Below are 22622 nucleotides of genomic sequence, written 5' to 3'. Positions count from 1 at the left end.
AAAACACTCCCAGCCCTAGAACATCTTTGGCCCACTGCCCAAACTAAACAAGCTCCATTCATCTGGTTCCCTCAGCTTCCCCATGAGCTGATGATGAAGGCAGAGTAACTAAGGCTGGCCAGACCACTCTTGCAGGTACCCATCATGGACCATCTGTGGAAACACAATCATATCCTTGCCCCCTGGTTATCAAGGGAAAGTGTCCTTCCCATTTTATACGTTCAAGATTCCTAACAAGTGCTTGAGCTTTTTCTAAGTGAGCCTGTGACTCACTAAAATGTCACTGGACAGCGGTTAGGTCATTCTGAATGCAATTCAAAAAATTGAGAACATATAAGGCCTTCTGCAGTCTTTCATGGGGTGTATATCCCATCTTAACACTCCTTCTTTTTTGTTGTAACAACATAAACTTGAGAATGGGCCCATTCAACAACCACTCGACCTGTAGAGAAATGTGTAATGCCTGTGACATGGCATACCCCCCACAAATGAAAAAAATTTGGCCATCTGTTTGAATATATAGGCCAACCCATTATCATCTCTATGAAGAAAAGTACTCAAGGACTGCAAAATCAGACATAAAATGACACTGGACATCTTTTGCATGTTCACCTGTACAGGCAGAGGCAAAAATACATATGGAAAAGGTATAAATTGTTACATGAACATATTTCAACCTTACAAATTAATGTAACAATGTGTAACAAAACATGCACTTCTCTTACTGTCAACAGTTAAACAATTAATCTAATAAAAGAACAACCACACACTGAGCAAAAATCATCAACTGTCCAAATTCTTAACCATCATCCACAGCTTGCAATTGCTGGGGAGCCCCATTTCACCTGGGACCTGGAGAGCCTTTCCTAGAGAAGGTTTCCAAGTTTATCCCAAAAGGGCGTTCATCTTTTATAAGATCAAATCAGCAAGTCAGAGTGACTTGATTACATTTTTAGTGCAGAAACATCGGGGTGTGGTGGCATACTACCTTCAAACAGCCAGGGCCAAGGCTTGACCAGAGCCCAAGCCTTGACTGGGACTGTTGCCCCAAAATACTCTACAAGCAAACCTCTATTAATATCAGTTAACCTCACAAGAGCTTATATTCCCATGAACAGGGGGACAGGTCAAAACACCCAGTAACTGGTAACAATACACTTCTTCTTCCCATAAATGGAGAGACAGTGATTTAACAGACAGAACATTGGGAAATAACTTAAAATTTCAAGGGAACATTTTTGCCTACAGACAGGAACAGAAAATATGTAATACAGAAAATACAGAAAATAGTTAATGATTTTATGTAGTTTCAGTTTAAGAGGAGCATAAAAATTAGGATAATTACAGAAGCATCCATAACAAAAAGCAATCAGAACAATGGAAGCTGTCACAAGGTGGTATGTTAGAAAAACAGTCTTAACAGTGAAGATCCATGTCTGTGGCAACATTGCAGGAGATGGTAGCCTTGGCTGTAGGACTCCCATAGGCACAAAAACATCATTGATTTTTCTAAGATTGTGCAGTAATCACTATCTGAATAAAAAAACATGAGAATTCCACAGAGCAGCTGCAGAAACACTTGTCCAACTCGCAGCTGCCCCTGCACAAGCCAGTGCAAATGCTGCAGTTTCTCCTGAGGAGAAGGCCCCCAGCCCACCTGCTTCCCCTTCAGGAAGGTTTGCATGGTACCAGTCCATGAGCAAGCGACCAGTCTGCACTCGACACCTGCTGAGTGACGGCCCGCTGCCAAACTCACCTCCATGCCTGCTCGCTGCCACCTTTGTCACTACTGCTGACTGGCCACAGTATTGTAGCCTTTGTTGGTGCTGCCCAGCTCCCAGGCTCGCCTCCTCACTTCTCACATGCAGAGAGCCACATTCCTCCTTCTGGACCCACTGAGATGCTGGCCCACCACTTGCCATCCCCCTGCTGTGCCATGTGCTCACTGCAGTGCCATGTGCTCACTGCAGTGCCATGTGCTCTGTGCAGTGCCATGTGCTCACTGCAGTGCCATGTGCTCACTGCAGTGCCATGTGCTCAGTGCAGTGCCATGTGCTCACTGCAGTGCCATGTGCTCTGTGCAGTGCCATGTGCTCTGTGCAGTGCCATGTGCTCACTGCAGTGCCATGTGCTCACTGCAGTGCCATGTGCTCACTCCCATGCCATGTGCTCACTGCAGTGCCATGTGCTCACTGCAGTGCCATGTGCTCACTGCAGTGCCATGTGCTCTGTGCAGTGCCATGTGCTCACTGCAGTGCCATGTGCTCACTGCAGTGCCATGTGCTCACTGCAGTGCCATGTGCTCTGTGCAGTGCCATGTGCTCACTCCCATGCCATGTGCTCACTGCAGTGCCATGTGCTCACTGCAGTGCCATGTGCTCTGTGCAGTGCCATGTGCTCACTGCAGTGCCATGTGCTCAGTGCAGTGCCATGTGCTCACTGCAGTGCCATGTGCTCACTGCAGTGCCATGTGCTCACTGCAGTGCCATGTGCTCAGTGCAGTGCCATGTGCTCAGTGCTGTGCCATGTGCTCAGTGCAGTGCCATGTGCTCACTGCAGTGCCATGTGCTCACTGCAGTGCCATGTGCTCTGTGCAGTGCCATGTGCTCACTGCAGTGCCATGTGCTCTGTGCAGTGCCATGTGCTCACTGCAGTGCCATGTGCTCACTGCAGTGCCATGTGCTCACTGCAGTGCCATGTGCTCAGTGCAGTGCCATGTGCTCACTGCAGGAAGCTGTGCCATGTGCTCTGTGCAGTGCCATGTGCTCACTGCTGTGCCATGTGCTCACTGCAGGAAGCTGTGCCGTGTGCTCACTGCCATGCCATGTGCTCAGCGCAGTGCCATGTGCTCAGTGCAGTGCCATGTGCTCAGTGCAGTGCCATGTGCTCACTGCAGGAAGCTGTGCCATGTGCTCTGTGCAGTGCCATGTGCTCAGTGCAGTGCCATGTGCTCTGTGCAGTGCCATGTGCTCACTGCAGTGCCATGTGCTCAGTGCAGTGCCATGTGCTCACTGCAGTGCCATGTGCTCACTGCAGGAAGCTGTGCCATGTGCTCACTGCCGTGCCATGTGCTCAGTGCAGTGCCATGTGCTCAGTGCAGTGCCATGTGCTCACTGCAGTGCCATGTGCTCACTGCAGGAAGCTGTGCCATGTGCTCACTGCCATGCCATGTGCTCACTGCAGTGCCATGTGCTCTGTGCAGTGCCATGTGCTCACTGCAGTGCCATGTGCTCAGTGCAGTGCCATGTGCTCACTGCAGTGCCATGTGCTCACTGCAGGAAGCTGTGCCATGTGCTCTGTGCAGTGCCATGTGCTCACTGCAGTGCCATGTGCTCTGTGCAGTGCCATGTGCTCACTGCAGTGCCATGTGCTCACTGCAGTGCCATGTGCTCACTGCAGTGCCATGTGCTCTGTGCAGTGCCATGTGCTCACTGCAGGAAGCTGTGCCATGTGCTCTGTGCAGTGCCATGTGCTCACTGCCATGCCATGTGCTCACTGCAGTGCCATGTGCTCACTGCAGTGCCATGTGCTCTGTGCAGTGCCATGTGCTCACTGCAGTGCCATGTGCTCACTGCAGTGCCATGTGCTCTGTGCAGTGCCATGTGCTCACTGCAGGAAGCTGTGCCATGTGCTCACTGCCATGCCATGTGCTCACTGCAGTGCCATGTGCTCACCACCACCACTCTGACACCGTGGCTCTGCACGTCCTCGCCGCTGTGGCCGCTACTCTCACAGAGGGCAGGCAGAGGGAATGTGCTGCTGAGGCTGCCCCACTGCTTGCTACAGCCCTGCTCCAGCTGATCCCACATGGCACAGGGTGGCACGAGCTCTTTTAAATCCACTTCCCCCTCTGCAGCAGCTTGTTTTCTCACCTCCACCCACCAACCATACAGATGGGGGGAAGATCCGGCTCACCCCCAGGATCAGGGGACCAGGGGCCGTGCTCTGGCTCCCCCACAGCCCCGACAGACTCGTGGTTGGAGGCTTGTGTTTCGCTTGATGGCAGCACAGAAGGGACTAGCATGGCTGTCAAGGTGGCACAGGTGTCCTTCTTCTTCCCGGTCTCCAGGTGCCACATACGCCATTAGCACCTCACACACAGTCCACCATGAGCACAAAAGCTCTGCCAGCCCTCACAAATTCAGTCCCACAAAGTGTCCCCTAAAGCATCCCTTGTCCAAAAACACCAAGTACATTGCTACTGTCTAAAGCTGCATCACTCTGTCCTTAGCCCATTACAAGAGTCTGCTCAAATCTGTAGATTCAACTTTCCTGCCGTGTTTTTCCAAAATCTGTTTCAACATCTCTGTGATGTTCTTTAGTTCCTGGGATACACCATTCCCCAGTACTTAGCTGCCTTCCATCCTCCCTGCAGAAAGGTCAGTCAGTGCCACAGGCTTTGTTTCAGCCCTGGGCTTCCTTTCAGTGACCCTGGAGTTCAGCTGAGCATTGTCACGGGTGCAGCCACTGTCAAGCTGCCTATCAAATCCCAGATGCCGAGCACCATTTGTAGCAACCGAGGCACAGACTCTGATGTTTATTGAGAGAAACAAGCTGGCTTTAAACACTCCTTAAGGACACAATATTTCCTTGTAGGGTGTTTTTCACTGAGTGACCCATCACACATTGCCACGCCACCAACACGCTTTCTTGTCCTTCCATGGGGTGATCCTCTCCGTGGGACATCTGCCTTGTCACATCTCCTGCCACCAGGGTCAGTCAGAGACAAGCTTCTCTGTGCTGCCCTGGTGTTCTGCAGGCACATCCCACAGCCTGTAACCCAATCCTACCTCATCTCTCTCTACTCAAACTAAAGAGACTATCCCACAAAAACGAAGCAAAGTAAAGATTGAGGCAAAGCTGTTTGTGTTTGTTTTTTTAATTTAGAACGTCCTTCTGGAAATAAATGCACAGTTAGTGACATAATATCATTACAGCATTCTGCAGAATCGGCTCCATAGGCAATATAACATCAACAAGAATATCACAGACATTATAGACTGTGATAAAAGTTTGCACTTGGGAAACTAAACAGAAGGAGGATGTTAAAGACACAGAAATTGCGTTCCATGTGTACTGCATGTTGGAGATAATTTCTTTGACAGCAAGAGCAACAATCTTCTAGGTACTGGGACTGGTGAATTTCTGAGAGAACTCAGATTTTAATCAAGAAATGTTTGCCCTGCACAAAAGGCAAAAGAGTCTAAACCCTAAGTACATAGTGGTTGTTCATCTTCTTTCTTTATCAACACTAAAATGTTAGCAACATTAATTTAGAATGCTAGTGCCATGAATCACATGACCTCAAGGCCTGATTTTTCTTGTCTCTTAAGACAAACCTTACTAAGATTGACACACATTGATAGGCAGTTTTTAGCTTCAATTTTCTTCTTATCTGCTTAATTATTAAACACTCTTACTGTCCAGGACTCTACTTCTAACACTTTTCACAACTGCTACCCTTATTTACCTACAAAATATTGCATAAAAATAGGTTGTCTGAGGCATATACTTGATCTCATCTGCTCTGTGCAGTAGTTATCTCAAAACTATGTTTAGGATAACAGTGCAATGCTATTTCTGCAAAGCCTGTCAATAATCAAAGGTTTATAATTTTGAGAGTGAATAGAATCACAGTAAAATATTCCCTCTTGAGAGTAAAAATGTAGGTTATTACCATCTCATGCTGCCATCATTATTACCACCGTTTGCAAAAGTTATCTGCAGTACTAAAACTACACAGGAAAGAGCACAGCCTGAGGTTCTTGTACAAGATGAGATAGGAGAGATATTGTTAGTGTATTCCTGGCCCTAAACCATTTTTTTTCCTAATTGTTGTTCAGAGCTAATGAAAGTACCATACGATACTCTTACATAGGAGCTATTTTGCCAGACCTTTCCCACACTGACAAAAAGCAGTGTATTTCAGACAGTGAAAATGTGAAAAGTACTTCACGCTGCCTGTTTTCAGCTGAAAGATTGCTGTGTGTATGTGAGCTAACTGATTTTTACAAGTATAATGAACGTTGAAGAGCAGTATTTTGGACTCTTATTCCACTTGAATGAGACACAAATTACCTGAATATAAAGACAAAACTGGTCAATAATATTTATCATTACACCATGGAAATACCTTGATTATTTCTCCTTAACACTGTTTCATATGCAACTCCATATCAGCTGCATACTACTTGGTAATTCTATTTAGATGCTCCAAAAATTCTATATAATCTTCATTCTGGTTTATGAAACAGAAAGTCTTATTTCATTCTATATTTATAAAGGTACTCATAAAGTTTTAAGCAGATCTGCAGATTCTGTTTTCATACCAGAAATATCTAGCAAAGTGATCTCCTTTTTAATACAAAATCAAAGATTTTCCCCCAATAATGATAAAATTCAAATAATTGTATTGCTGGGATCCCTACATAAACTTTACATAATTTAGTACTTCCTTCTTTTAAATTAAAATTTCAACATGCATGTAACTCAGGAATATTTACTTAATATCCATATTCAAAACCTGCTGTCAAAGCTTTAATAAAATAGTGTATAGAGAGGTTGCTAGCGCATAATTATATAAACTTCCTAATGTACTCTAAATGTCAAACCCAGAATTAATTTCTTGGGGTTTTTTTCCTTGTTTGTTTGGTATTTTTATCCCACTTCATATTTTGTGAAATAGTCATTATAAAGCCCCATTCAGACCTACTGGGAGAATTGCCCTGTAGAAGAATATTTTGTTTTGGTTGGTCCTTGTTGTTCTCAATGTTTTTCTTCCTGTAAATAGTTCTCTTTAATTGTTCTGTGTATAAATGAAGAAAACAACTCTCAAAGATTCTTTGTGTGGTCATGACAGAATTCCCATTCTTGCCTTCACCATTTTATATTAGAAAATTCAGCTGTGGAAGAGTCAGGATGGATCCAGAAATATACTAGACTTTGGACCATACCTATTAACTTGGGATACATCTTACATTTAGTCAGAGAAAACTGAATCCTTAATATCAGTCTCTAATACGGATTTTTTTCCCATTTTGATATTAATAGAGGAAAAAATGGGTGAATAATGTGAATAAAGTATTTACCCATGACATATAAAGTATGCAATATGTTCAGGACAGTCATCATCAGTGTTTATAAGTATGTTTGTGTTGTTTATTTCATCATGCAATTGCTGAAAGACCTTTTTCCCTTTTAATATTATTCAGCTACCTTTAGACTTTTATCTTCAAGAATGGATGAAACAATACCTTTTTTATTCCATTTTTCTGTCATTTCCCTTTTCTCTGCAACTCAAAACCAGCTGTCAGAGTTCAGATGACTAATAGCTAATTCCCTTGGCCTTCTGAGATTCATTTAATTCAAATTCATTAATTTGTAGAAATTGCCTTTTCTCATATCTACCCATATCTTTCTTCTTCCTCTTATTTTTTTTCATACATAAGTAGTTCTCTGCCATAAATGTTACTGTACATGTTCTGTGAATTGTTCATCAGCTCCACAGTCTATATAATACCTTATGGTAATTTTTGTAGGACTAGAGGATTTGGTCCTGGCTGCATTTCTTTTTGATTCTCTATATCTTACTTTCTCAAGTGAGCAGTTGTGACTATGGTACTGTTTGTTTTACATCTTGAACTACTGTTCTCTTCTCCAAAAGCCTATGGCTATTTTGCAATAAAATATTCAGAGCTTATCACACTGATTTTATAAATTTTATGCTAGTGGTTTGGTTATCAGTTGCATTCCTAAATGTTTACTACAAAGTGTGATTCCAACACAAACTAAAAGAAAAAAAAAAATTGAATTAATAAAAGAACTTTGATGTTAATAAAATAAACACAAATCCTCTGATTTAAATTCCACTGTTTTACTGTTGGAGGAGATTAATACAGAATTACATGACCTGTTTCTCAGCAGAAGCTGTCCACAGTGGCAGCCCTGTCTGGCTAGAGATCACATGGAAAGGACAGATAGGAGCCTGATCATCACAATCAGTTCTTGTTTGTATGCTCCTTATTTTAAAACATGTTAGAGCCTCATACACGGTGCTTGTCAGAAGAGCATGGTGGTCCTCCCACTGCCCAGGACAAGGACAAGGCATGCAGGGTGAGCCCTTCAGCCCAGCTGACATCCAGAGCACAGCAGATCCTTCACTCATTTTCTTGCCCAGGCAGGTATCTCAATGAGATACCATCACATACATCATATACCTCATGGATAGTTCTAAGCAGCTTGCCAAGGGGTGGTTGTAAGAAACAGCCATTTCTGGCATCCCAAATGTCCAAAACCACCATTGCTTTAATGTCCTGTTCAGTGCACCACTTTGTTTGTTACAATCTCAGCGATTTATGTATTTCCCAGTCCCTTTGGAGGAGGATGTGAAATATTTATGACTGTCAAGAAAAATTTAGAAGACATATTTTTCAAGTAACACAATATGATCTGTACAGTGGAAACTTACCATTTTCATTAGAATTGTGCAAAATATTGCACTTTAAATTAAACCACTGGTTTAATTAAAAAAATTAATAAATCTATTCCTGCTGTCAGAACCTACATAGAAAAAAGTTATTCATACGTCAGGGACTGTGATTTTACCAATGTCAAAAGGCTTGCTGAAATCAAATTTTTAGGTATTTGTTTGTTTTGGTTTTTTGGTTTGGTTTGGTTTGTTTTTGTTTAACTGAGATTGATTGTTCCAGAGATAAAAACACCAGACTGGAAATAAGACTGGAAGTGGAAAAAACAGGATTCCCATCCATACAAACCTTTCATGATGCCATCAGGAGCCAGGTAAGTCTCTCTGAACTACTCTGTCAAATTACCATGTTAGTGAAGGGCCATACTGTGGGGTCAGATGAATAGTGTAGATTTATTTAAACTTGCAGATTTAAGATGGTTGGGGACCAGCATCTACCACTGAAGCCAAGAAGAAGAAGAAAATCCTTATCCTTTTGCTTAAACCCTCCAGGCCTTCAAAACAGGAAAAATGTGTAAAAATTGCTTCCTGAAATTTTCCTTCCCCTTCTAACTCAGCAACAGTCTGGGAAACCAAACCCACATTTGAAGCATAGATTGAGATTCTGTGCCCAGGAGCATTTCGTCAGGGTATATGGTTTACAGAGGAGAGGATGTTCTGCAAGACTTAAGAGTAGGAACTGGGAACTGGGATGGAACTGGCTTGTTTTGGGGGATAAACCTGTTTTAACTGATACTCTCTCTTCGCAGTGCAGGTAAAGTTTCAAGCCTGCCCATAAAAAATGCAAGAATAAATTTTAATGAACTATGATGATGAAACATTTAACATTTCCCATTTTAAAATCTAGTTAGTGTGTTTTGGTTTTTTTGGTTTTTTTTTTGTTTTGTGTTTTATTTTAATTTTCCTTTTTAATTTTGAGATTTGTACCTTAGCAAAGTGCTAGGATTGTACTCAAGGGTTAAAATTTTTAAAGGATTTTTTCTGTTAGGAGGAAAACAACTAAATTGTTCTATCATGTACACAGAACAGTATTTATATACCACTGCATATTTTTTTATGGTATGCATTCATATAAGTTGGGACAAAAACATACACTCAACATATCTTGAAAACTACAAAAATAAAAAACACTAAATGGAAAATATGACAGCAGGTGCACTGTAGTAGTCAAAGATATCCAGGCTTCTTCTGCTGGACTGCAAAAACAACTTTTGTTTAATATATAGCCTAGAGCAAAAAATGTTTTTCTGTAACTCAACAAAACTAAAAAATATTTTTACACAACTTTGCCAATCTAAATTCAACTCATGAGTGCTAGTGGCCAGGTAAGCAGCCACTGCAGTTCAGACAAGGTAGCTTGTGCCCAACACAGATATCCTAAGTGGGACTGATATTAACACGTCATAACAGAAAAAATAGTTTTATACAAAACAAAGCTTCACATTTTTGTTGGCCAGGAACAATTTATTTCAATAATGTTCAATATTGTACTCTAGAGAAATATCTTTTGCAGTAATATTACCCGCTTTTCATATTTTCATGACATTTTTTTTTAATGTTTATATACAGTAAATAAATATATATTTTTCCAAGCTGAGACAGACCTTGAAACATAATGTATCTTTTTATAGCACTATTCACCCACTCAGAAGAGAACAATTCACAAACATGGAGTTTAAAATACACCATAAAATTCATGCTTCTTGCAGTTTTGATTTAACTCCATACACGCCCTACGTTAATAGCTGTAACACTTAGAAGTAGACATGATAGAATTTCATATTGCAGAGTCCACAGATATGCGCACTTAATCCTAAAGTACTGGAGACAAGGCAATCTGAAATGGGCCTGGGAAGTAGGTTTTGTTAGCCAGTGGGTGACAGACAGACTTGGAGACATTGTCAAAAAGAGAAATGTAGTATTCATAGCTCCTCATGGTAGTACCAGGATAAAGTCATTTACCTCTTGCTAAGCAGCACACCAGTTTCCTCCCTGAAGAACTCAGCAATTTTATGCATCATTTTTACCAACACACATCCTTTCTGAAGTCACAGAAGTCTTAACTGAAGTCCTGTCCTAGCCTACCTTCAGGTCCTCGTGACTACTCACGCCCACCTTGTCTGTAGTTGCACCTGCCCAGATCCTGCTCTGATCAATACCCCCAGCAAAATGCTCCCGGGATGAAGTGGAAACTAGAGTCACGATCCCAAGGTATTTCCTGAAATGCTTCCTTGAGCAGAGACTCACTGGTACATCTTTGTAAAAGTAATTAGGGCTTTAATTCCTACTCTTCAGATGGGCTACACATTTCCTTAGCTGGGTGCTTGTAACTGCCTTTTTTCTACCAGACAATTCAAACAAGGTTTCAATCTGTCCAAACCTTGAAATCTGTGACAGAGTATCTCAATGTCTGCACCACATAAAAATGCTTGAGAACAAATTCCTTCCTTCATATAATGAAGAAAATGTACTCAATCAAAAGAGGAAACAGCTTCCAATGCTTGTCAAGCTGTCTCTGTACAGGTTCCATTTCTGAAAATATTGGCTTGTAGGAAGGAACCTTAGTTCTTTAATGAGCTGTTTATCCCTGCTGGAGCAGGCAAGGTAGGAAACATTTTCAGAAGGATCAGTTATCCATAAGCACATAGACTGTGTGAAGTGAAGGGGCAGCAATCTATGACTATACTGATGAATTCTCACTTTGTAAGATTTTTATTGGGGTGTAACTCACAAACCTCATCCTATGCTCGTTTGCAGATCTTCTCTGGATCCAGTATTTTTGGAGATTATGAATTATTTGAAAAACATGCTGCTTTTTTTGCCCTTTTTTTTTTTTTTTTTAATCTGAGCCGGCAATTTTGTCTGTGGCTAAAAGAAGCAGGACTCTGAGCTCCAGCATGAGAGAATCTGTGTGTATATGAGAGTTTCCAATTGTACATCTGAAAGTGGAAACAAAAGCAGTTGGCACCAATTGTTTGCTCTAAGGTTATACATGAGTGATAGTTCAGTTTTTTGTCCTTATCTACAAGAAATGTGTAATGTATAGTTAAGTATGTGCTTAAACATGAGTGTAAATTTCTGTACAGATGTGATCAGATGTATTTGAATTTTTTTTTATCCTTTTTTTACATATTATGAATGGCATTTGATTTTCCAGAATAAAATAAGAGTCCTGCCAAAATTCCAGGCAATCTCTAACACACAAATCATATGCATGTTAATCAAAAATATCATAATACTAACAGCTACAGATCAGTTACCCAATACATGTACAACTAAACAAAAAACCCACCTAAATGTTGAACAAGAAGTGCTTATACTTTATCAAATGCTTCAGTGGCAAGAATATTTATTACAATGTCTTCTTATGCCAAATTTTAGCATATATAAAATAGAATTTTTTCCTCTTGTATATTTGTGTCAGAACATATATATTCTTTTATAATAGAAAAGTTCAGTGATCGGATAACTAACCTCTAAGCAGGTATGATTAAACAATGACTATTGTTTAAGAAGAAGTTATCCTTTCCAGGCACAAATATAAACACACTTTAAGAAAAAAAAATCCAAATTTTGTTTGGATGAGGACTACTGTGTGCACATTTTTAAAGATGGGGTTTGTTCCTTAGGACCTCAATTGATCAGGGAGCAAAAGGAGCAGGCTCAGCAGAAGCACAGGGGGTTCTTACGCTAATGAATAGCTAGTGAAGGAGAAATGGCAACAGCCATGTCGCTTCCCAAACCACTTGCATGCAGACACAGAGAGAAATAGGATGCTGAAGTGGGATGGTGCCTTGCCCTGAACATCCAGACAAAGATTTAGTCTTGGTTTAGAGAAGCTTAAATTCCTAGACTACAATAAAAAGCATCAGTAATCTATTTCCAAAGAGGCTAAGTAAACATTATGAAGGGACAAATGTCTTGGCAAAACCTGGAGGCATTTTTGCTTTAAATGGATTATGATTTGTAAAATCATAAGACAAAGGAAACAAGAATTTTGTCCAAAAAAGTAGGTGTGGTGGAGTGGTCACTAAAGGAAAAATGGTGGCGGTTAAGATGAACAGAGCATGTCTGGGAAAAAAACGGGGACTATGAATTGTCAACAAGTTCAGACTGGGAGGAGACTCCAGTGGTGGACTTTGTGCATTTTGTTGCAGTATTTAACCCATTTGCATTTAAATTTAATCTTGTGTCATACAGGTAAAAAGCTGTAAAGTTCCTTTTGTTACACATCTAAATACTCAGATATTTAACTATGAAGCATACTGACAATCCATGCTTCGGATTACAACATTTTCTACCCATTTCAGACAAGGAATTAGTTTTAAAAATTTTACTAGGTAGGTAATTACATGTAAGGGTTTTATCATATTTCTTGTATTCAGTGTTGAGGCAGCTTGGTAGCACATGGGGTTTTATAAAATTCATAGTAAGCAAGGAGTTGCAATAACCTGAACACAGTAAAAGGTAGTCCTTGTTCCTTGATGTCAAATGCAACTCAGATTTTGCTCTCATTTAAATCTGACTTTGGGTACCATTTATAAATATGGAATATGCTTTTCTATATCAGTAGTATTAAACACAATTTTCTTTTCACTTTTTATTTTTTGCCACAGCAAAGGTAAAATTATCTTGGTTTAGATTTACTCTGCATCTTCATTCCTCTGAAATTGATGTGTAAAATTTATTTGTTGAAGGGTTCAATTTCAATTATTTTTTTTTTAATCTTTTTTACGGAATAAAGAACCACATTTAGGGAAACACTAAGTGTGTTTTTTGCCTGTCCTCATCCCAGAGCAGGAGGACTAGGGCATTACAAACCCTGATGGAGATTTGCGCATTTAAGTTTGAAACAAAGCTTGAGAAGTTATGTACTGTTCTCTGGGAATCTGCAGCAAAAAAATAGACATGTGAGTGATGGGGAATCTACTTAGGAAAATGAAATTCATGATTCTACTGCTCTTAAAAGTGTCAGGCTGAGATAAGGACCCCAAATCAGAAAACAAATACATTTTTTACAGATCTGAACATTGTTTTTTCATACTATTTTGGTGCATGAAGTACTGAAGTAAATCACAGTCCCTAGAAAGAGAAGAAATGGGGGAAGGATGCAGTCACCATCCCTGTAAGTGTTCAAAAAATGTGTATACACTTGGGGCATGATTTAGCAGTGGACATGGTGGGAGTGCTGCATTAATATTTGGACTCAAAAATCTTATAGGGCTTTCCCAGCCTTGATGATTCTGTGTTTGCCTGAATTGTATGCTCTGGCTTGAATGCTTGAGTGATTTTCAAAAGAGCTTCAGATTACATCATAACTCTGCCTGAAGTTGCCCACATTTGGACAGAAGGTGCTGCAGCTGATGAGTACACCTACATAACTCAGAGGTATTTGATACCTTCCATTTACTGAAAATATATTTCTTTGTTTTACTTCAAAATAACCAATGTCTCTCAAAAAGCATTATTTTTCCCTACTAAGGAAACTAAAGAAATCATTTTTATCCTCACAATTGAAAAATATTAAATGTTTATTTTCCAGAAAATTTGAGAAATTATCTAATGTACTTTATGTCAGTTTTGCTCACTCATCATTAAACATGTCATTTTACAATACACTCCAGCTGAAACATTAAATTAGCTTTATACATGCTCTTTTGACTTTTCAAATGTGATGTTTCTAAAACTCCAATTAAAGCAGGAAATCAGACCCGATGGAATTTTCTGGAGCCCATCCTGAAAAATTCAATTTTTAGTTCAGAGACATTCATGATGTGCTTTACGATGGGAATATCACCAACGGCACAGGTGATGTAGTGATCCAGAATACCTGATTTTTATGTCTTTTAGCAAGATCTCCTTTTTAAAACAAAGTTGATTTTTTTCTTGTTGTTCTTTTTTTCTCCCTATCACTCTTCTTTTCTTTTTTTTTTTTTTTTGGCAGTTGGACCTCTCCTCTTTGCCTGGGAAAATCTTTCAAGTTCGAAGTTCTTCACACTCTGTGGGTCCTAAGATGAGTGGAAAAAGACAAGGGGTTCCAGTCCATGAAACAACAACCCGGGGCAGAATAAGAGACATTCAGAAGAAAGCATGTCAATCTCTCTGAAAGCAGAGAAAACTCTTTCAAGTGAGCACTCCTTGCAGACCTTTTTAACTCACAGGAAGAAAAAATACACCCAAATAAATATCGGTGAAAACAAGAGTTGAGACAGCAATTTATTCTAGGAATACATTTTAAAAAGTAAATATGTAAAATATCACCAAATGTTTTCGATTTGGTAGCTTTTATAGGTATGTAACTCACCAGGAAAAAAAAGGAAAAGGAAAAATTGGACAAAAAAACCCAAACCATAAGGCTAGAATTTGTTAATTGGAAAATTAAATCTTTTCATCTATCACAGCAAATGGAGGCACACTGCATTAATCTTATTCATAGAATACAAGTATCATATGAAATGTTTATAGAGCAACAAATAAATGAAGAGTGGGTATGAACCCACCAACAGAACCAGATTGGCACCACTTCTCTGATATACTTATTTTTGATTTTTATCTCTCTTTGTAAACAAATGGATTCAGGTATGGTATACTGCAAGACAACTTGACCTTGACAAACCTGTTTTATATACTTAATCTACATGCCAAAAAGTGAGAAGCTGGTGAACATGCTCTTCTAAGTTTCCATTCATGTTCCCTTTGCAACCAATAGCCCTATAATGAACTTCTAAAGCCTCAGCCATACTGATTTTTACCTGTATAACTCCGACAGGTGAGATGTGTTTGGTCTGTCAGTGCAGACCAGTTTGGCAAAACCATGAACACTGAATTGCTTCTGTCTTTTAGAATTAAAATTGATTCTTAGATTTCTTTTATGGATCATTTGACACTTTTTTACACTTCAAGAAATATATCAAGTACACTGGGCTGCAGGTATTGGAATTTTGCATGCAAGAACAGACATGTCTGCATTCTTTGCCTACATTCTTAGCAAAGACAATTTCCAGTGACACCACTGCTGATTTAGACTACCATGAAATGTTACAGTTATGCTCAGGTTTTCTCAAAATCTTATTTTTTCTTCCTCATTTATCTTTCATTTTATTCAACCACTTTGAAATGAGGCCCAAATAAATGATTCAATACTGGTTCTTGGGTAAGATGGAATTTTTCATGTTGTTCCTATCCTGACAAACCTCCATTCACTTATGCTGATTCCACGCTTTGATTTATGTTTGTTTAGCTCATGACAACTGTCAGACCCACAGCTTATGAGCCAACTAGGTTATGTGGCACACATAGTGACCACAGCACCTGGACATATGTAAATATATCAAAGCTGCTAAAAATATTTCCTTCCCTTGAGGAGAGATCTTTTGACTTTCAAAATCAGTCCTAAGAATGGGATACCAGTACAGAGACTGAAATAAAGAGAAGTAAATACATCCCAATTTCTAGTTACAACTGATGGTAATAAAGACCTTGGTGAGATCCAAAATAACAGTTATGTCTTTATTAGCATTAAATACTAATAAATACTAATAAAAATCTTTTCCTCCATCTTCTCAATATTATCAAATTGTCCCCTTTTTTTCCCCCTTCTTTGAATGCATCAGAGACACTCTCAGGAACAGCATTAAGACTGACCATAAATGTAGATGGTATCACTTCCACCTACCCTCTGTCCACCTCACAGATTACAGAGCCTGTTAACCAGTTAAACTAACTCCAAAGATATGGCTGGGTGTGCAGGGTCTAAGTACTTCAGGGGCTTCCCCAGCCGTGCTTAAAGCAGTCTTTTGCAATCTTGCAATCTTCAAGGCTAACATATATCTTCAAAGTGGCCTAGGGACTGCTTCAAACACAAATTAATCTGTGTGTCTATTCTGCTCAATGACAGCTTAGACATACTTAATTCCAGAGAAGTTGCTTGTATATATTCCCTTCCAATAGAGAGCTCAGCTACCAATAGTGACCTACAAATGCTTCTGGATCACCTTAGTGCTTTAGCAAACTGCTTTCCACAGATGGCTGCTTCAAGACTGATTCTTCTGTACTACTGGCTTTGTGTGAGTGTTTACTAATAACACAATCCTACACCTAATGCTTTTAACTCAAAGTTCTCTTGTCCTATTCAGACAGAAGGGTTTTCAATGCTGAAGTTCTACCATTTTGATAATTTTTTAGGTTGCAGCATCTCTTGCAACTTTTGCATACTGCCACAAAGCTGTTGAGTCAGTTTTTGTGCAACAATGAGAAACAAAAGAAAGACAATGCGTACCAGAAGTTTTCAAAAGTAACACCCACCAGTGTGATTGCTTTCATCCAGTACACTGAAATACGTGCACTACAGACTACAAGAGAACGAGGTTCTGAAAAGCAGATCCACACTCTTTCATTTGTATTAGTAAGGGGATTTTTTTTTTCTTTTTGTAGAAACATGGTGAGTCAACTTTGTTTTGGAGAAATTTCTTCCTGCAACAAATCAACAGTGATGAATTTTCTGTGGGTAGATGTAACTAGTTCTAAATATAAACTCATAAGTATTCATGTCTCACTGAACTTAATATAGCTGTGTTCTTGCTGTTGTTACTGGACTTGATTTCTTGTTTCTTTCAACTTTTAGAAGTAATGAAAATACGTACACGCAAGGTTAAGACTTTCACGGAAATGGTAAAAGCATTAGAACCCTGTCCTGTGATACATCTAGAGTTTGACAAGACTGTGAGCTGTATTTATTTAATATTTTCTTCATGACAAAATAGTTTTGAGAAATCAACTCCTGGGAGTTTTCCTTTTGCTATGATTATTATTTTGTATTTGCATTTGAAATCCTTACCTCAGCTTGATGTACTCCAGTAAAGAAGCTATGAAAATACACGCTCAAACTTAAGACCTTAATATCACTTTTAAATGAAATAATTAATTTTTTTGTTCATCAGCAATAGTCACAGTAACATAAAAAGGAGAAATGCAAGCAGAAGTGTCAATTCTCTGTCAGAGCTATTTGAATTTGTATAAGTAAATGGACAGTGTGTACTTAAGATTACTTAGGAAATACTAAAAAAAACCAAAAAACCACCCAAAACCTCACCCCAAAACTAGATATACTTGATAGAAAAGTATGTGTTTATTAAAGAGATATTTGTGCTTGAGATCAGCAGAATCTAAACCCAGAACTTTACTGGTGTGGATTGCACTCAGACTTACCAGTCATTATGTTTGAGTGGGTTGTAGAAACAGCTGGCAAATCAGCAGGAAAATTATGATTTTGAAAAACTATTATTTTTCACCTTTCTAATATCCCTAAGTCATAATGCAGAGCAGGAAAAGTTTAGGAAAAACTTAAATATTTGTGTATTTCTAAGGATGAACACAATTTACATTGGCTTCAACAAATCTTATAATTTTAAAATTCTATGGCACTTTGAGGTAGGATTATCAGAATGGGTCATTTTCATGATATACACTATCTGCTCCTATTATTTCATCTGACTGGTTCATTCTTGTGCTGGCTCTAACTAATATGCCACTCAGGAGTATCCAAGGGATCCTTTTTATTCTTCTCCCTCTTCTTCCTAATCAAACTTAGTGAACAGTTCAAAGACCCACAGCTACAATCTATGAATGCAGTGTTTTTAACTGATTACTCTATTAAAATACTCTCTATTGTAGTTTTTTCAAGATCTTTAGCTACATCTTGACAACCAAAGATATGTTAGTTATCATGATTTGTTTTCTTGTCTGAATAGAAAAAGTTTTTCAATAGTTAGCACTTCACTAATTCATCAGTATCAACACAGTACCTGAACTCTTGGTTTCCTCTGCCAGCAGAGGTAGCACTACTTTTATTATTATTGTATGCTTTGAAATTTTTAATACTTCAGGAAGGTATGTAAAGGTTCACATTGAAATTATTCACCATTTGTAACGCATTTCTATGTATAGCAGGCATAAAAATTGAAGCTATATCTACAAAAAGGACTTTGGCTGTGGAAGTTAAATTGGAATGTGTTTCTAAAGTTGCAGAAATTTCACCCCACTACCAAAAACTGTAGATGTTTTAAATCCACAAGTATTTAAGCCAGAATTCTTCTCACGCCTAAATTTTTTGTCTTCTGCATCAGGAATGTTTGAATTTAGCTAGGCAGAGCTGAGATGCTAAGTTGATATCTGCTAAGGTTGACTGTAGACTCACAGAAATGCATATTGCAGTCTAAGCTTCATGTCTGTTCAACCTACAAAGTCAAAAGAACCCACAGACATTTAGACTGCTCCATCAGAGATGAGTGTCTGGAACCATCTCTAAAACACACAAATAAATGTTTTCTTCAACTTTTGATGGCTAAAGATTATTTTTCTCTAGAAGTAGTTTTGACAAAGGATATTGGAGGAAAAAAATCAAAGGAGAAAAGAAAGAATCACCTTTCTATGTGTGAAAGGGTGTGTCTCTGTATGTATAATTCATTAATGTCATCTCGTTCGATATGCATGCAGCTTTCCCAGTTTCAACAGGGAACATTCAGGCTCTCTATTTTCCTCCTTCTGTGCATAGTCTACTTTGCAGTCACGAGCCCTGTGCTCTTCTCAGTGCATGATGATTATTGCTTCTGGCACATGGAATAAGGACTTACTGCAGCTTTTCTATCCCAAAATATTGGGATAGATTTTGGGTTGTCATAATGTCTTCTTAAAATGTTTTAAAATTCATTTTGTATGTGTTGCTTTCTAACAAACTCACGTCACAGATTGGAAAGGGAGCAATAAATAGAACACAAATAGTAATTAATAAAAAATTGTTAGTCAAATTAGCAGAATTTGGAAAAAACTGTGACCACTTTTTAATAGTCCTGTGGCTGGCCCCTGTAACTTTGATTGCATGTTTGACATTACACCATAATAGCATTTCAAGGGGCCTTTCTCAACATGCGTTGAAATCTTGTTGCCATTTAAAACTATATCCCCACTGAGTTCATTTGAAATTGGTTTGCTTTGATAACGGCTTTATTAATGTGGTCTCAGTGGACTTGAAATGAGATTGTTTGACTATTGTAATGTGGTGTTTCAGAGGCTTGCAGTAAAATAATTTACTCATGTAATGTGGTTTCCATTAGCTTGCACTAAAGTCATTTCCCTCGGGTAATGGTGTTCTCATGGATATTCACTAAAACTATTTTGTCCTCAAAATGTTAAAATGGGCATCCTTGCGGTAAAGGACTCAGTGTATAGTGGCATATGTGGCTATTGCTAAATCTGCTGTGTCAGACAGGTTCTCTGAAGTGAAGACATTACTTAGCACCACATTTTGCCTAGGTTCAAATCCATTTTTCTTAACTGGCATTTTTACTAGCTGCCTCACAATTTCCCTGGTCTTTTTCCATTCTACTTAATCAGGACATCTCTGAGTCCATAAATCCCCTTCTAAATATTTTTCATGTTTCAGTTGCTCCTGATCCTCAAGAAAGAGGTGCAATGGACTTAGTCACAGCTAATTTTCCAGCAGAGGTGATTTCCAGGTCAATTGTTTGACACTCTGAGGTAGTACAGGGGAGTTCTGAGTTGTTTGCAAATGGAACAATATTACTATTGCTCTACAGGGTCATCTTCCACTCACAGATAACAGCAGAGAACAGCTCTGTTCTTTTTTTATTAATAATGTACCCTGTGTTCCAAAACCCATAGGAGATGAGTAGAAATGGGATATACTGTTGTATTAGGTATTCTCTCACACTGAGAAAATTCACACTGGAAATCTCAGACAGATATGTAGTGATTTCACACCTTTCAGATTTGTGTAGAGAATAGGAATGCTTATTTTTCCCTCCCTCACTCCCAGATATTTTTCCTACCTGTCTCATAGTCAATAAAATAAATATCTTTCAGTAGTATTTTGGGAGGCTTTATCTTTTGAAAGTTCATTTCCTGCTCTGTGGAGCAACTCTATTTCTATCAAAATTAGAAGCCAAGTGAAATTATTCCCATCAATGCCAGACAACATTTGGGAGATTATGTTACTGTTCCACCCATTCTGTGGGTACAGGAGGGTTGAGGACTGTCAATCTGGCACATTTAATGAGTAACAAAATTCACACACCATTTAAAAATAAAAAGTAGTGTAATGTTTCACAGTGAACTAAGCTTTTCAAAATAAGGCCAGCACAGTTTAACTTTTAATTAAAAGTGGGTTCAGCAGGATGTCTAGAATTCCAATGATACTGGGAACTTCTGATCCATCCCTGAATATTGTGGTTTTCAGTCCAGGAGGAGCCAAACCATCCGGAAGAAAGCTGTATATTGACCCGGATCGTCATATTTACATGTCTTTTGTTCATGAGTGAGAAATAAAGTCTGAGTCCTGAAATTAGTATTACAGACTCACAGTTACAAGATCTTGTCTCATGTTTAAAGAAAAGATCTGCAAATACAACAGGCTTATTGCAGAGGTTTTTCACAGGACAGTGTTTCTATTACAGATCTCATCCAAATAAGCATCAGATTACTGTGTAACTAGAAAAAGCTGATTCATTTATTTCTTTTTATATGCATAAATACATCACTAAAGAAAGGAGAAAAGGCTGAGTTTAGAAGCTGATAGCCTATGGAGAAAAATCTTCTTTGCTGTTAAGAAGATTTCTGTAAATCTCCATAAAAAAATGGAATATGGTGTCTAGATGTCTGAACTACTGGTGGCACTTTTAACAATTGTAATGTAAATGATACCAGACTTAGTTTTGATTGCAGTTAGAGTATTTCCTTGTTGGTGGAAAGATGAAAAGGAGTAGGCAGGGCCTTCTTGGAATTAAATGCACGGGGAACTTAAGTTTTGTCAAATATGAAGTTCAGTAGTGGTTACAGTATTAAGGTAATGAATTAATTAAGTTGACGTTTCTCTAACAAGTCAATCTCACAACCAGCAGGTCATAATTTTGGGTGGGTAGATGAAAATATGTTTCCTCTCCCTTTATATTCATATGATGGGAAAACATTTCAGTGATATTGCAGATCTGTCGAGAAGAAACTTAAGTGAGCTCCTTAAAGCTTCATTACCATTTCAAATAAATTAGAAAGAGAGGAGGAGGAGTCTTATGCCTATGGCAGGGTGTGGGGGGGTGGTGACTGGTGTTATTAACTGCGATAAAGGATCCTCTTTCAAGTTTCTTATAAAGCAGAATATCCTGGATTGCTGAGGATATATAACAGCACAGCAGACAAAGCCTGATGAACGGCTGGGGATAACTAAGAGAAGAGCTCTCTAGCAGAGAGCTTAAATGGCAGAGGTGATTGTCCAGCTTTTAAGGCCAGAGCACATTAAGTAAGTTCATGCGGCTATCTAAGGGCACTGAGCATGCCCAGTAAGTGGTGTTAGATTTTTAAGGACTCAGAGCATGCTTTTGTGCGCAGCTCCTTATGCCACATAATCCCTAAAGATGCCATTTTATGCCATCTGGCTTTTGTTGTTATTCCCAGTCAGCACTTCTAGATTGTTTTGTGGTTTTTTTTCCACTGTGAAACACATTTCCCTTTCATTTTGGAGATTTTTTTTTTTTTTTAATTTATTTTGCTCAAAACTTATCCTGCATACTAATAAATCAAACCACATTTCAAATATTTCTATTTTGTATTTTAGCACTGTCCACAGATGTAATTACTTAGCATCATTAGTCACCTTTTTCCTTTCACTTTCTTAAATCATTTCTTCTACTGATGTCCCAAGGATCACTGACTCCAGAGGAAGCTGTACATGTAACATATGTCTGCCATGGCAGTGGAGTCCATTACTGTCCTGTTGTAATTTATTTTTTTCAGTGCTCCTAGTTCTGTTTGCTCACCCATTTCCATGAGTGCCTGTGTGTCATTGTGTCCTATCTACTGAGCCCAGCAACAAGGGTGATCTGCTCCAGAAGGAAGGAAGCACTTGGCTACAGGCACCTCTCTTAAGGCTGGTGGTCAGTGGATATAGGATAACACAAAATTGTAGATTTCTATTTTGGTGCCTAAACCAAAATGCAGTGATGTTCCTGAAGCCACATAATTTCCAATTTACTCTGATTTTTATCCTTTTGCTGTATACTAGCAAAACCCACAGCCCAAACTTGAGGCCTCAAGATGCTAAAAGAAGGCACAAATTAAAATTTGTTGT

Source organism: Cyanistes caeruleus, chromosome Z, assembly GCF_971803275.1.
Source record: "Cyanistes caeruleus chromosome Z, bCyaCae1.hap1.1, whole genome shotgun sequence".
NCBI classification, from domain to species: Eukaryota; Metazoa; Chordata; class Aves; order Passeriformes; family Paridae; genus Cyanistes; species Cyanistes caeruleus.
This window is presented reverse-complemented; position numbering follows the sequence as displayed.